Consider the following 15,313-nt stretch of genomic DNA (forward strand, 5'->3'; position numbering starts at 1 on the left):
GAAGGCCTCTCTTTGAGGCTGCCTTCTTGCTGAGAGCGCATCTTTATGGGACCGCTTTCCCCCTGGAAGGCCTCTTTTTGAGGCTGCCTTCTTGCTGAGAGCGCATCTTTATGGGACCGCTTTCCCCCTGGAAGGCCTCTTTTTGAGGCTGCCTTCTTGCTGAGAGCGCATCTTTATGGGACCGCTTTCCCCCTGGAAGGCCTCTTTTTGAGGCTGCCTTCTTGCTGAGAGCGCATCTTTTTGGGACCGCTTTCCCCCTGGAAGGCCTCTTTTTGAGGCTGCCTTCTTGCTGAGAGCGCATCTTTTTGGGACTGCTTTCCCCCTGGAAGGCCTCTTTTTGAGGCTGCCTTCTTGCTGAGAGCGCATCTTTTTGGGACCGCTTTCCCCCTGGAAGGCCTCTTTTTGAGGCTGCCTTCTTGCTGAGACAGCATCTTTATGGGACCGCTTTCCCCCTGGAAGGCCTCTTTTTGAGGCTGCCTTCTTGCTGAGAGCGCATCTTTTTGGGACCGCTTTCCCCCTGGAAGGCCTCTTTTTGAGGCTGCCTTCTTGCTGAGACAGCATCTTTATGGGACCGCTTTCCCCCTGGAAGGCCTCTTTTTGAGGCTGCCTTCTTGCTGAGAGCGCATCTTTATGGGACCGCTTTCCCCCTGGAAGGCCTCTTTTTGAGGCTGCCTTCTTGCTGAGAGCGCATCTTTATGGGACCGCTTTCCCCCTGGAAGGCCTCTTTTTGAGGCTGCCTTCTTGCTGAGACAGCATCTTTATGGGACTGCTTTCCCCCTGGAAGGCCTCTTTTTGAGGCTTCCTTCTTGCTGAGAGCGCATCTTTATGGGACCGCTTTCCCCCTGGAAGGCCTCTCTTTGAGGCTGCCTTCTTGCTGAGAGCGCATCTTTATGGGACCGCTTTCCCCCTGGAAGGCCTCTTTTTGAGGCTGCCTTCTTGCTGAGAGCGCATCTTTATGGGACCGCTTTCCCCCTGGAAGGCCTCTTTTTGAGGCTGCCTTCTTGCTGAGAGCGCATCTTTATGGGACCGCTTTCCCCCTGGAAGGCCTCTTTTTGAGGCTGCCTTCTTGCTGAGACAGCATCTTTATGGGACCGCTTTCCCCCTGGAAGGCCTCTCTTTGAGGCTGCCTTCTTGCTGAGACAGCATCTTTATGGGACCGCTTTCCCCCTGGAAGGCCTCTCTTTGAGGCTGCCTTCTTGCTGAGACAGCATCTTTATGGGACCGCTTTCCCCCTGGAAGGCCTCTCTTTGAGGCTGCCTTCTTGCTGAGAGCGCATCTTTATGGGACCGCTTTCCCCCTGGAAGGCCTCTTTTTGAGGCTGCCTTCTTGCTGAGAGCGCATCTTTATGGGACCGCTTTCCCCCTGGAAGGCCTCTTTTTGAGGCTGCCTTCTTGCTGAGACAGCATCTTTATGGGACCGCTTTCCCCCTGGAAGGCCTCTTTTTGAGGCTGCCTTCTTGCTGAGAGCGCATCTTTATGGGACCGCTTTCCCCCTGGAAGGCCTCTTTTTGAGGCTGCCTTCTTGCTGAGAGCGCATCTTTATGGGACCGCTTTCCCCCTGGAAGGCCTCTCTTTGAGGCTGCCTTCTTGCTGAGACAGCATCTTTATGGGACCGCTTTCCCCCTGGAAGGCCTCTTTTTGAGGCTGCCTTCTTGCTGAGACAGCATCTTTTTGAGACCGCTTTCCCCCTGGAAGGCCTCTTTTTGAGGCTGCCTTCTTGCTGAGAGCGCATCTTTATGGGACCGCTTTCCCCCTGGAAGGCCTCTTTTTGAGGCTGCCTTCTTGCTGAGACAGCATCTTTTTGAGACCGCTTTCCCCCTGGAAGGCCTCTTTTTGAGGCTTCCTTCTTGCTGAGACAGCATCTTTATGGGACCGCTTTCCCCCTGGTAGGCCTCTTTGAGGCTTCCTTCTTGCTGAGAGCGCATCTTTATGGGACCGCTTTCCCCCTGGAAGGCCTCTCTTTGAGGCTGCCTTCTTGCTGAGACAGCATCTTTATGGGACCGCTTTCCCCCTGGAAGGCCTCTCTTTGAGGCTGCCTTCTTGCTGAGAGCGCATCTTTATGGGACCGCTTTCCCCCTGGAAGGCCTCTTTTTGAGGCTGCCTTCTTGCTGAGAGCGCATCTTTTTGAGACTTTCACTACACCAGGTACCGTACTTTTCATGCTAAAAAATTGGTACTTCCCTTTTTCCCTTAATTTCAAGTGCAGTACCAGTACCAGCTAGGGTACTTTCTTGGTATATCAGTACTTTGCGGCACAACTTGCAGACGTGTTCATTGTCAATTTGCCTGCTTGTGAAACACGAAATACAATCACCATCTTGACAGAGTTAACAGAAAAACAGAAAGAAAATTTAGAAATAATAATAATAATGGATGAGTGGACAAATGTTGAAACCAAAGCTTTAGTTGTAATCTGGTTGGAAGGAGAGATCGAACAAGATCTAGGTGGCATGGCAAGAAGTAACAAGGCATTCATGAGGTCTGCTAATATTGAAAAATTTTCTAAATCACGATGTGATTTTGTTGCAATAAATATTGGGATATTTATGAAAAAAAGGACTTCAAAATAAACAAATATCTCACAAACCCATCTATAAGCGATTTAAACAGCAAGGATGAAACGATAACGTTTGGCACAGAGAATTTTTTATCATATACTAGATAATCTTGGAAAGGAACCATTATTGAATCTGCAGAGCTTGGTAAGTTTTGGTGCCTGTGACAGAGTACAAATAATTTGGCAAAACTTAAACCCTCAGCACTATAATATCTGTACAATATGAAGGTATGAAATACATTGATCTCAGCCTAACTGACTGTTGCGGTCCTTGCAATATGAGAACTGCACATGCATAACCTGCAATGTCAATATTAATATCACATATCACCCAACCCTTTAATATACTACAGCCAGTACAAAACGCCCTGCCTCAACTTGTGATGATGTCATTCTGCACCAGTACTGGCTTTCCATGCCAGTTGATAACAAGCGCAATAAGTAGCACCAGGTGCAGTGGAAAAGCTCCCTAATGAGCCGTGACCATGGTTCACCACAGAAAATCCGCCGCTGGCTGTTCCTGTACCTGTAGATGGACCCCAGTTCCTTACTTTTTCCACTACAGCGCTGATCCAAGCAGCTTGCACGAGAACTTCAATTTGAATCTTTAGTTTATCTCGTGCTGCAACTTTTGGCCCTTTTCCGCTGAGGCCTGAGGCTGAAATTTGCTCTTGCCTTGTGCTAGAAACAGGCTGTCTAGCATTTTCTTCAAAAATCTGTTTACAGTTAGAATGTATATTCAGAGACTGTGAATGGTGAATGAAGTGGTGGTCATTAAACATCATTCAAAACATCACTGTACACACCAGAAACATAGTATGTCACCATGAAACCCATCCAAAATTAATTAGAAAATATGTTTACGCGTTTGTCATTTGCATAAAAAATAATGCTATATATTTTTGCACTTGTGCTGAACATCTAAAATGCATTGCTTTAAAGAGATCTATATTTCTGTTTCCACTGAAATGTTCAGTGTATGTAGTAGAGACTGCCCTTCTGGTTGTGGTAGTTACAGTGCACTACCACAAGAGGGTGCAACAGGATTATCGAATTCCAGCATGCAGAAGGATCTTTTTGTACTCATGAGCAAAACATGGTTTTATTCAAACTTAGTAGCAAACTTAAAGTTTTAGAAGAAAAATGTACTCTTCTTAGTCAGCTGGAACTCAAAATTTTGTGAGATTCTACCTTTTTATAATACAGTTAGAAGTTGGTTCACTGTTTTTGATGTCAGTTATGGGAGGTTTGTCAGCATTTTTTCACGTTACTGTCCTGTAAACAACTTGTATTGTTCTGTTCCTTTGAAGACCATCGTTCTGAATCCAATGTGGATCTCAAAGTGGGGGTGGGGGGGGGGGGGGGATTGAGTGGTCGTTGATGGTTGTGTGTCAGGACTCTGTCTCAATACACCTGGACACAGTTTGTTGAAACAGCTGCTTTCTTAATCGTCCGCTCAGTTGCGTGAACAGTGGCTTAATTTGCTGCTAGTCAAAACATTGTTTTGATTTCTTTTTAACCTTTAAGCTAGCTGCAAAAAACATGGAGAAGTTTTGGGCGTGTTGTGTTTTTTCTATACACAAAGCGGCAGTTTACGTAGTGAAGGGAACTCCTGGCCTGCAATGAAATGCTGTGTCAGGAATCAATGCTGCACACAGCTGGCATAGGTGTTTACTGACAACCAACAGGCTGAGGTGTGTGAAAGCTCCATAACATTTCAAGTCACGCCCACAGTATTTGCATTTAATAACCATCGCATTTGCATTGCAGGCAGCTGCTTAGCTGGTACTCTCAGGTCAGGTCAGGTCAGGTTGGGGAGCATGCGCTGAAGCAGTGTGTTGTGGCACCCACCACATGATGAAATTCTTTGGGATCCAGCTCGCGACCCCCCCTGGGCAGACACACGTTCCAGTCCCATACTCCAGAAATTGGCATCCGTCTGCCGCAGCCAGGTGTTACGTGGGGGTCCCCTCGCCCTGGTGCAACCGAGTCCTGATCAGCATTAATTTCGTCAACAAAAATTTTGACGAAAAGCATTCATTGACGACCTTCTTTCATAACTAAATTGTAATGACAATGTAAATGACGCATATTATGGTGAAATCTCTGTTCGTTATGCTCTGACGAATAAAGACGAGATGAGATTGCTGGCTCTGTTTTGACAGATAACCTAGATCACAGTAGCCATCTCAAAGCAGTGGTTGTTATCCAAACCCGTCATTTACATACGCATAAATCTGCAAGTGCACGTACCAGTTCTCAGTTTCCATGCATCTTTCTCATTGGATGATTTGTTTTTGCAGCTTGGTGCATGTCTGCGCAAATGCCAGTTTCCAGTAGAACCCTAACTTCACACTACACCAGGGGTGGTCAACATTATCCGCAAAGGGCCGGTGTGTGTGCAGGTTTTTGGGGTAACCTTTAGGTCTGCTGTTCACACCCAGGTGTGAGAACTCTTCAGCCAATCAGTCCTCTAATTAGTAATCTAATTAGGGAGCCGCAGCGAAAACCTGCATACACACTGACCCTTTCTGGGTAAGACTGGCCACCCCTGTACTACACGGTTTTATCCCCGATTTTCCGTTTTTGGAAATTGCCGGTAAAACCCACAGATCTATGATACATCTGTCTGCGATCAGCGGCGACCTGACGGAGTCAACGATCCGTTGCAGATGTATACAGACAATAAATGCGACCTGTGAAGGGAATATGATTGTATTGAACTTTAGGCATTCATGTTTATATATGAAAGAAGTGTGGTAAGTCAGTAACACATTCCCAGCCTAGGTGACTAAGCATCATAGAGTATGCTTATGTATAAGGTCAAGGGATTTTATACATCCAGGAGAAATATCATTCAGCAACATCCATTTCATCCATTTTCATCATTAACTTGTCTGAGAAAATTATGACCAAAAAATTGACTAAAATTGACTAACCTGAATTCCACGGACAAAATCTTAACCAAAACAAAAACGAAAGATTAAAATGTGACTTGAGTCTGACTATAATTTTCAGTAAGTGACTAAGACTAAAACTAAATTTAAAATTCTTGCCATAATTAACACTGGTCCTCAGCGATGAGGATGCTGTGAGCTGGATCACTCTCAGGGAATCGCGCCACATGGCCATAGTGCCGTAACTGAGGCTCCCTCACAATGCAGGTAATGTGCCTCATTCCGGACTCCTCTAGCAAAGTCAAACCAGCGGTACCCAAGGATTCTCCTAAGAGACGCAGTACCGAAGGAGTCCAGTCTTCGTCCCAGCTCACTGGATAGCGTCCGTGTCTCACAGCCATACAGCAAGACAGGGAACATCAGGACTCTAAAGACTTGGAACTTCATCCTCTTGCAAAGATTCCAGCGACCTCATGCTCCCCCAAGCTCTCCGAATTTCTGCTAGCCCTCACCAAAAGTAATTTGTAGGATTTAACCATTTATCTACCTGGACATTTTACTGGTGCAATAGCAGCAGCTGCAACATTAATTACAAATTCATGTCCCGGTCCACTATATTACCCACAATGCCACAAGCAGATGAGGTCTTTCTTATGCGGCCCACAGTTACTGCATATAGTCACCCTACGATCTTAGAGTTCCCACCTACTGATGTGTGTCTTATGCTGTATTCCATTTACCTTGGTGGTCGGAAGTCGGAGCTGAGAATGACATCACACCTGAATTAACCACATTCAGGTACAACAAGTCAGAAAGCCATTTAGCAATACCAGGAACTTTTTTCAAAAAGCAGGATTTCTTGCTTAGCCGGATAACTTGTCAGATTTAATTTATCCCAGTTTAAATGGCCTGTATCTTCGTTCACTTACCTTTAGCCCAGAATACCTTAAATCCGACAATGTGCCACAAATAAGACATAATCTATAACTACAACTTTCTCTTCTGCTGATGAAGGGTGCAGCCATGTTGAATTCTGAGCTCGGGGTTCCAGAGGTTCCTCCAACTTTCCGAGGCGGAACTCTGACTAGGGGCATTCCAGTTGAAATTTCAGGAATTCCGACTTTCAAGTTCAAATGAAACACAGCATTAATGTGAAGTCTGGGTTATAAAAGGGTCTGAGAATCAGACCCAAAAGCAAGACCAGTAATACACTCTACTAACAAGCATGGAAACATTATTATTTTTAAAGAACACAGTAATGTGACTTAATGATTCATGATTGTTTATATTAAACAGGATTGTAATAGATTGTCCCTGGAATTCACCCAAATGTACTGAACCTTAACAATGTTTAGAAACCTCTTTCTCTGCGAAACCATCGGAAATCAGTGTACCATGAAATGCTGGTCATACCACATGAAATAAATATTTAACTCCCTTAATAACACAGAGATGACTGCAGATCACTATGAAATGAATTCACTCGAAGCTCTCATCTATAATACATTATAGACACCTTCATAATGAATTACAAAGCATCTGTAATGCATTATTATGGTCAGTATAAGAATTAATAAAGCATTATAGCATGTTCTATTGACAGTTATAAGGCATTGTAGCCCCAATGAAGCTGTCAGACATAATGCATTACAGACACCCTCATAATGCCTAATACAAAGCATGGATAATGCATTATAGTGGTAGGGTCAGAAATTAAAGATGCTTTGTAATGCATTATTGATGAGAAATTTAAGTAAAGGGTTCGCTGAAGTGGTGCCCCCACCCTTGTATGATGATTTATTTAAACTTGACCTCTGAAATTGGGTGACCACCTGATCTATGTCGGGGGGGTGGGAGGGGAGACTATGACCTACTTCAGGTTTTACTAACTATTTTAACTGTGCTTGACTAAATTTATTGGTTCATCTTGTACTTTGGCTGGTTTGTTTCCTTGATTGAAAGATTCATCCAGCTGTTTCACATGTAGCATCATTGTGCAAAGCAGAGGGTTGCTGATACCAAGGAAAGTTCTTTAACGTGATTAAATGGACAATGCGGGTATCGATCCCGCTACCTCTCACATGCGAAGCGAGCGCTCTACCATTTCAGCTAATTCCTCATGTTTAGATAAGACTCACATGTAATTCTTTGAGTCACTGGTTAATGACTCTTCAAAACAACTTCTAAACAGTTGTGAGAGAGCTGGCTCTTTATTACTTTTATATTTAAAAACCATCAACTAATTACTTATGACCATTACAGATACATAAACGAAAGTGAATGTGTTACCACAACTACACCATTCCAAGTCCCCATTAGGATCTATTATGTTATGATAGTGTTTCTGGAAATGGCTACTGCATTATTTTGAATACATGGTGGTATTTTTTCTTGGGGGTTTTCCTTTAGGGTAGTATGGCTGTGCAAAGCTGAGGGTTGCTGATACCAAGGGAAGTTGTTTGTCGTGGCTGTGGTGGAGAACACCTCCTTGATGGTATGTGAAGTTTGGTATTTCTGGTGAGTTTCCTTGGTCCAACAGCTAAAACACTGGAGAATGCGGGTATCGATCCCGCTACCTCTCGCATGCTAAGCGAGCGCTCTACCATTTGAGCTAATTCCCCACATTAGTCTGTGTCTGATATGCAATTCTTTGAATCACTGGTTAACGGCTCTTCAAAATAACCTGCACAGTTGTCAGAGAGCTTTTTCTTTTTGCATTTCAAAAACATCTAGTAATAGGTTACAACTAACATTCGTGACACATGCATGGTTATAGAGGACCGACCAATCAGCACACAGCAAGAACTCCGGGTGCTTTTAATTGAAATGGTAGTTTACAAACCCTGTTGTAGTTTATAGGGTCCCTCCTGACATGGAGTAGGTGGGCTCCCTAATCTGAATCCAGTCTGCTGGTTTTAGTTGTTGTGATCAGAAGTAAGATTGCACACCAGCATGGCCAAAGAGCACAAACTGCTACAATTTCTTGTAATGCCCTTAATAAAGTTCTTTCACTGTAACCATGCATCAATCCTATATATTAATATAATTACTGAAAACAAAAAAAAAATTCTGTTGGTTATTGCATGTTGTACAAGATCCATTTTAACTACGTGTTTATTGCATATGTATCCACTGGGCATATGGTGTTTGTTGTTCATATAATTGCCCTGGGATTTGAGTTCAACTTAGGTAATTGAATTTGATTGTGTCCCATAATCATGCCATTGTCTTTGCACAATGGATGGATACAATATTAATATATGCAGTCAGACTTACACATATGCATCCACACATCTATATATATATAACGGACAGGGATTTCAGATGAAGCCTGAGACACAGTTTATTTTCACAAGGTATACATGACCCCCCCTCCCCCCCAAGTCCCCCCCCCATGCATGTCCAGAGAGGACGGCATGTCACAGCTTGCCCAGCCATGATCAATTTTTACTTCATAGCAAAAAAGATGTATTTTCCTTGAGCCAGACACCTGGGGGGGAGGGGGAGTGCTTAGCCTACCACATAAAGACTGAGCACATTATACATCCCGCAAACACTGGTCTGCACTTCACACAGCATTTCACCCAGATACAGGCCACACAGGGCAGGAACTCCACAGCACACAGTGAACGATCACCTTCTACAGTGAATCCCATGACACACTGGGAGTTTTCTGGACAGTCTGATCCTCATCATTGTCTCATGCAGCCATTGGGTATTTTTTGAAATTTTTTTGCAAATGATAAATAATTTTTTAAACTTTAAGAAGGGGATCTTTTATCATTAAACATGTTTGTGGTGTTATAAAATGCATTTTACATTAGTACTATTTTGATTGCTACATGCCCAATTATAAATGCAACTTTTGGACTTCACAGCTATAGCACAAGAGATGGGTGACTGTTCAGAAATGGAGGACAGGTGTTCACTGAGTATGCCAGGATGTTGCTGGTCTGCAGGTGTTTGCTGGTCGTGTCAGAATGCTGCAGGTATGCAGGTGTTTGCTAGGGGTGCTGGGATGCTGCAGGTGTGCAGGTGTTTGCTAGGGGTATTGGGGTGCTGCAGGTATACAGGTGTTTGCTAGGGGTGTCGGGATGTTGCAGGTGTTTGCTGAAGGTGTTGGGGTACTGCAGGTGTGCAGGTGTTTGCTGGGCGTGTTGAGGTGCTGTAGGTGTGCAGATGCTCACTGGAGGTGTCAGGGCATTTATACCTCATCGAAAGGACAATCAACACAACTTACATAGCTGCATACAGAAGCTAATATTCTCAGTCTTCCCAACACATGCAGACAGATAGACAGGACAGATAAAGATTGTGAGATCCCACAGAGGCAGTGAGGACATAAAAAGAGAGTCAGGATGGAAGTTTCTGCTTCCAAATTGAGTCCATCCCCATTACAGGCTGGAACAGGCTGAGGGAGCCAGGCAGCCCCCTCTTACTGGACCTGCAAGCCACCCCCTCTGCTGCCTGCTGACATGTGCTTCCCTGAGACTGGGACAGGGCCCCTGTCCCGGCCTGCCTCGTGGCTCCGGGGATCGAGACTGGCTACGGTAATTCAGCTGGTTTCGAGCAGCATGCTGGAGCAGGTCTGAGGGACAGCCTGGCGTGGGAATGGAAGGGAGCTTGAGCAAACATGAGGTTCTTCTCTCGGTTTCGGTGAGTAAGTATCGACACCCCCCACTCCCACTTCATTGATGTGGGATCCATTTGTCTCCACTTCCATGATCTCTGAAAATGGACAAGAAATAGCTGGCAGTCACACACACACACATGTACGGACGTTGCCAGGCTTGTTTGACCAATTTCCATATGTCTATTTAACACAGACATTTTGACATGTTGATGTTGACAGTCGCTATCTTGGCAGAACTGAATGCAAATAGATTTTGAATATATCGCACACAGCTTGCTGTTGAAATATATGTTGCGTAATTTTTTTGCGCAATGCGGTAAAAATGCATTCCGGCCAAAATGAAACAAAGGACCCCTATACAGAAGACTGAAGTCATCACGCCCCCAGGTCACCGAAGGGGGTGTGGATCAGTCCATTACAGGTCACAGAGGTGGAATCCATGTCTAGCTGCTGGATTCAGAGCTGAATGAATGCTGTGGCACGCAGGATCATTGCCGACCGCAACCATCAGAATCAGTCCAGTCACAATGAACCCTACTGGTCCTCAGCAGGTTTCCGAAGCCTGGATTGACTCCTGACTCTTTTCAGGTGTCATCGGGTGACTCTGCAGGCTGCCGTCGGCTGGCCTGCATGCTTTTTATCTCCTCCCATTATCTCTCTGAAAAGAAAGCGCGAAACGACCCCCCCCCCCAGGGGTTCCTAAGCACACACAAGCACACAGGGCCTCACACACGTGCCCCGGAGCGCAATAGAACAAGGAGTAAAAAAAGAAGCTGGAGGGGCTGACTGCCCATCCCCTGGGGGGAGTTCATCATTAAAGGCCGACTATCGCACACCAACGACCCCCCCCCCCCCCACCACCAGCCAGCCCACGAGCAGAAATCGATATGCTGATTTCGAGAGGGGGGGGCGCTAACGAGGATCAGAAACATCTTAATAAAGCATCCTAATCCCGATTTAATCCTTCGTTACGGCTCCATCTCCATTCACGAAGGCTCCTACTCATCACCATTGTTCGGCTTCTGGCGATTGTTTGCCGGCAGCCCGGGACCCTGGGCCCGCTTTGCTTCGCTCAGATTGCGGCTCCTCATTAGGCTGCCAGGAGAGATGAGGCCTCAGCCCCAAATAGACCCTTTATGCACTATTGAACTGTATCAGGCAATTAAATCGGAATTTGTGACATATGCTTAATGACCCCAAATCTAGGGGGAGTCCGAGCTCATTGTTGGAGAAGGACTGAGAGTCTCGAGTTGAAGCGAGACAGCCCACAGGCTGAAAGAGTCACCCTCCTAGGCACAAGGGAGGAAGTTGGTGGGATTAAAGGCCATTTGACCCGTAATGTTGTTTCATAATGATACAAAGTTGATGAAAGAAGTCCACCTGTCCATTCATTTCATTTTGAATAAAAGTTCCACCAAGCCCAGATGTGGCTCATAGTACAGAGTGTTACACTTTAAAAATTACTACACAAATATTAGCAGTAATGTTTATAAACAATCAAAGAATGTTTATAAATATCATACATTGGACTACTGAATAAGTAACTCTCGTGACTGGAATAAAGTTCTGCGATCTCTAAAACTGTAATTGTTTCCACAGTTTTGGCCACTAGTGTATTTCTGCAGAATGTCCTCATAGACTGAGAAATTCCGCCAATAATCAGAAAATTGGGTCAGTCTACTTTATTGTTTATTGCAATTCATTAAATATTATTCTCAGTGTATTTGTCTTTGCGTAATTGGAAACCAGGGCTAAACTGCACAAATAATACAACTTTGTTTTCATTAAAACAGCTGAAGTTAGACATGTTGCTGAACTGCTCCCAGTCGATCCCCATCCCATTATCGGGGGGGGATGAAGATTGGCCATCTTGCCTTTGCCAGAATCCACCACCGTGCTCAACAATACAAGACAGTGGCTCCTGCAGGGTGCAGCCTCTCAGTTTGCAGACCTCGCAGACACCCCTGTGCATAAGGAGACATTCTGGTGGTGTGGCGTGGGTCTGCTGAAGCGCACTTACACTGGTACAGGTTGCTTTTGTTAGGTTTTTTTAGGCTTGGGATGGGCTGCCCGGTGCGGTGTTGTTGGGCTTCAATAATGGCTCGCGTGAACACACCCCTCGGTCGTCTCGCGCCACACTTTGAATCCAGAGATGGCCAAAACCTGCCGCGAAAAGCCAGAACGGCTGCTTCCCAAAATCCCAGAGAGCGGAAGTCGGTAGCTTCACTCCCAGGCAGTGGAAGAAAACAATCAATGTGCAAGGAGGATAATTAGCCGTATGCTGAAGCGTGTGAGGGCAACCCAGACCGCAGGTTTAGTAAACACTGCCGATTATCATCTGCTACGCAAATGATCAAGCAGGCAGCGGGATGTAGAAAACACTGAGTGGCCCCTTTGAACAGAGGTATTACATTTCATGCATTAATTAGATGGGTCAATCTCATTCATCAATACTCTCTGTGTGTATATAATTAGCCCTCAAAAGAAAGTGTACTTTATTGTATTGTTGCCTGAGGGGAAATACTGTGGAAAAAATATTTTCTGGATACTGAGCTGTGTAATCAAATGTTTTATTCAAAAAGATTGCCATACTGAGATACTAAGGACCTTATAATACATGAATATATTATCATTCACAGAAGTCTGTCATAGATTCAGCACCCTACTGTATGTGAATATGTTATCATTCACAGAAGTCTGTCATAGTTTCAGCACCCTGCTGTATGTGAATATGTTATCATTCACAGAAAGCTGTCATAGTTTCAGCACCCTGCTGTATGTGAATATGTTATCATTCACAGAAGTCTGTCATAGATTCAGCACCCTACTGTATGTGAATATGTTATCATTCACAGAAGTCTGTCATTGATTCAGCACCGTATTGTATGTGAATATGTTATCATTCACAGAAGTCTGTCATAGATTCAGCACCCTACTGTATGTGAATATGTTATCATTCACAGAAGGCTGTCATAGTTTCAGCACCCTTCTGTATGTGAATATGTTATCATTCACAGAAGGCTGTCATAGTTTCAGCACCCTACTGTATGTGAATATGTTATCATTCACAGAAGTCTGTCATAGATTCAGCACCCTACTGTATGTGAATATGTTATCATTCACAGAAGGCTGTCATAGTTTCAGCACCCTTCTGTATGTGAATATGTTATCATTCACAGAAAGCTGTCATAGTTTCAGCACCCTGCTGTATGTGAATATGTTATCATTCACAGAAGTCTTTCATTGATTCAGCACCGTATTGTATGTGAATATGTTATCATTCACAGAAGGCTGTCCTACTGATAGACTTAACACCTTAGAATAATTTGTACTATGTTGCCAAAAGTATTAGGACACCCCTCCAAATCATTGAATTCAGGTGTTCCAATCACTTCCACAGCCACAGGTGTATAAATCAAACACCCAGGCATGCAGACTGCTTCTACAAACATTTGTGAAAGAATGGGAGGCTCTCAGGAGCTCAGTGAATTCAAGTGTGGTGCCGTGATAGGATGCATTCGTGAAATTTTCTCAGTACTAAATATTCCACGATCAACTGTTAGTGGTATTATAACAAAGTGGAAGCAATTGGGAACAACAGCAACTCAGCCACAAAGTGGTAGGTCACGTAAAATTACAGAACGGGGACAGTGCATGCTGAGGTGCAGTGTGCAGAAGTTGCCGACTGTCTGCAGAGTCAATGGCTACAGACCTCCAAACTTCAGGTGGCCTTCAGATTAGCCCAAGAACAGTGTGTAGAGAACTTCATGGAATGAGTTTCCATGGCCGAGCAGCAGCATCCAAGCCTTACATCACCAAATGCGATGCAAAGTATCAGATGCAGTGGTGTAAAGCACGCTGCCACTGGACTATAGAGCAGTGGAGAAGTGTTCTCTGGAGTGACGAATCATGCTTCTCTGTCTGGCAATCCGATGGACGAGTTCCTGACTACATTGTGCCAGGTGTAGAGTTGGGTGGAGGGGGGATTATGGTGTGGGGTTGTTTTTCAGGGGTTGGGCTTGGCCCCATGGTTCCAGTGAAAGGAATTCTTAATGCTGCAGCATTCAAAGCCATTTTGGTCATGCCCCCAACTTTGTGGGAACAGTTTGGGAATGGCCCCTTCCTGTTCCAACATGATTGTGCACCAGTGCACAAAGCAAGGTCCATATAGACATGGATGTGGGAGTCTGGTGTGGAGGAACTTGACTGGCCTGCACAGAGCCCTGACCTCAACCCATTAGAACACCTTTGAGATGAATTAGAGTGGAGACTGTGAGCCAGGCCTTCTCATCCAACATCAGTGCCTGACCTCACAAATGCTCTCCTGGAAGAATGGTCAAAAATTCCCATAAACACACTCCTAAACCTTGTGGATGACCATTCCAGAAGAGTTGAAGCTGTTATAGCTGCAAAGGGTGGGCCAACTACATATGTATTAAAAATGTGTGTCTAAAGGCAGGTGTCCCAATACTTTTGGCAATATAGTATACATAATATATTATATATTACATAGTAGTGTAATATAAAAAAACTTTCATTCATTCAAAAAACCCCTCTCTGCTACTTTTTAACATTTAACAAATATTAACTTATTTTTTAAAAAGCCAGAGATTTCCCTGCTCATCTATAGTCCTCCGTACTTCTCTGAACTTCTCCATTTCTCTGTAGATGATGATGGAATTCACTATACAAAATAATTTACCAACACACTTTCATTAGATAATAAGGAATCACGTTATTAGTTTCGCACAGAAGCTAATAATTTTTTGTTCCATTTACTGTTTTTTTCCAAGCAGAGGGAAAAGGGATCTGGCCTGACTACTGGGAAATCAGTGACTACATAAAAAAAATTCAGATGAAAGACAAAGCTTAGCCAAACCACAGGGGCAGAACTTAAACATGCCCAAACTTAAAGCCTCCACTGATGCCTGTGAGGAGTGGCTGTCGATGAGGCGTATTTGCACTTGCAGGGAGTGTTTGCTTGCGTTTATTGCCCCTGTCTTGACGTGCATCACACCCCTCCCCATGGCCCCCCTAACTCTGTCAACAAACCTGGTCTTTCTCCAGGGCAGGTGCGGGGCTCCCCTGTTTTGAGGAGGGGATCTGAGAGTGCAGTGCCCGCAGGCACGTTCTCACCCTACTGTGTTTACAGTAATCAAAAATGCTCCCAGTCTTCTGTAGCTGGTCGGGGTGGGGGGCTGTGGTTTTGGGTAGGTGTGCAGAGGGG

The 15,313-nt window shown here is 44.7% G+C and overlaps 1 non-coding gene across 1 annotated transcript; it reads right to left on the reverse strand.

The window, feature by feature from the left end:
• Positions 1 to 8,001: 8,001 nt before the first annotated feature.
• trnaa-agc (transfer RNA alanine (anticodon AGC)) lies at positions 8,002 to 8,074 on the reverse strand. Its single transcript has one exon. It is a non-coding gene; the product is annotated as a tRNA-Ala (tRNA).
• Positions 8,075 to 15,313: the final 7,239 nt, after the last annotated feature.

The sequence above is a fragment of the Brienomyrus brachyistius genome, chromosome 2, assembly GCF_023856365.1.
Source record: "Brienomyrus brachyistius isolate T26 chromosome 2, BBRACH_0.4, whole genome shotgun sequence".
Taxonomy (NCBI): Eukaryota; Metazoa; Chordata; class Actinopteri; order Osteoglossiformes; family Mormyridae; genus Brienomyrus; species Brienomyrus brachyistius.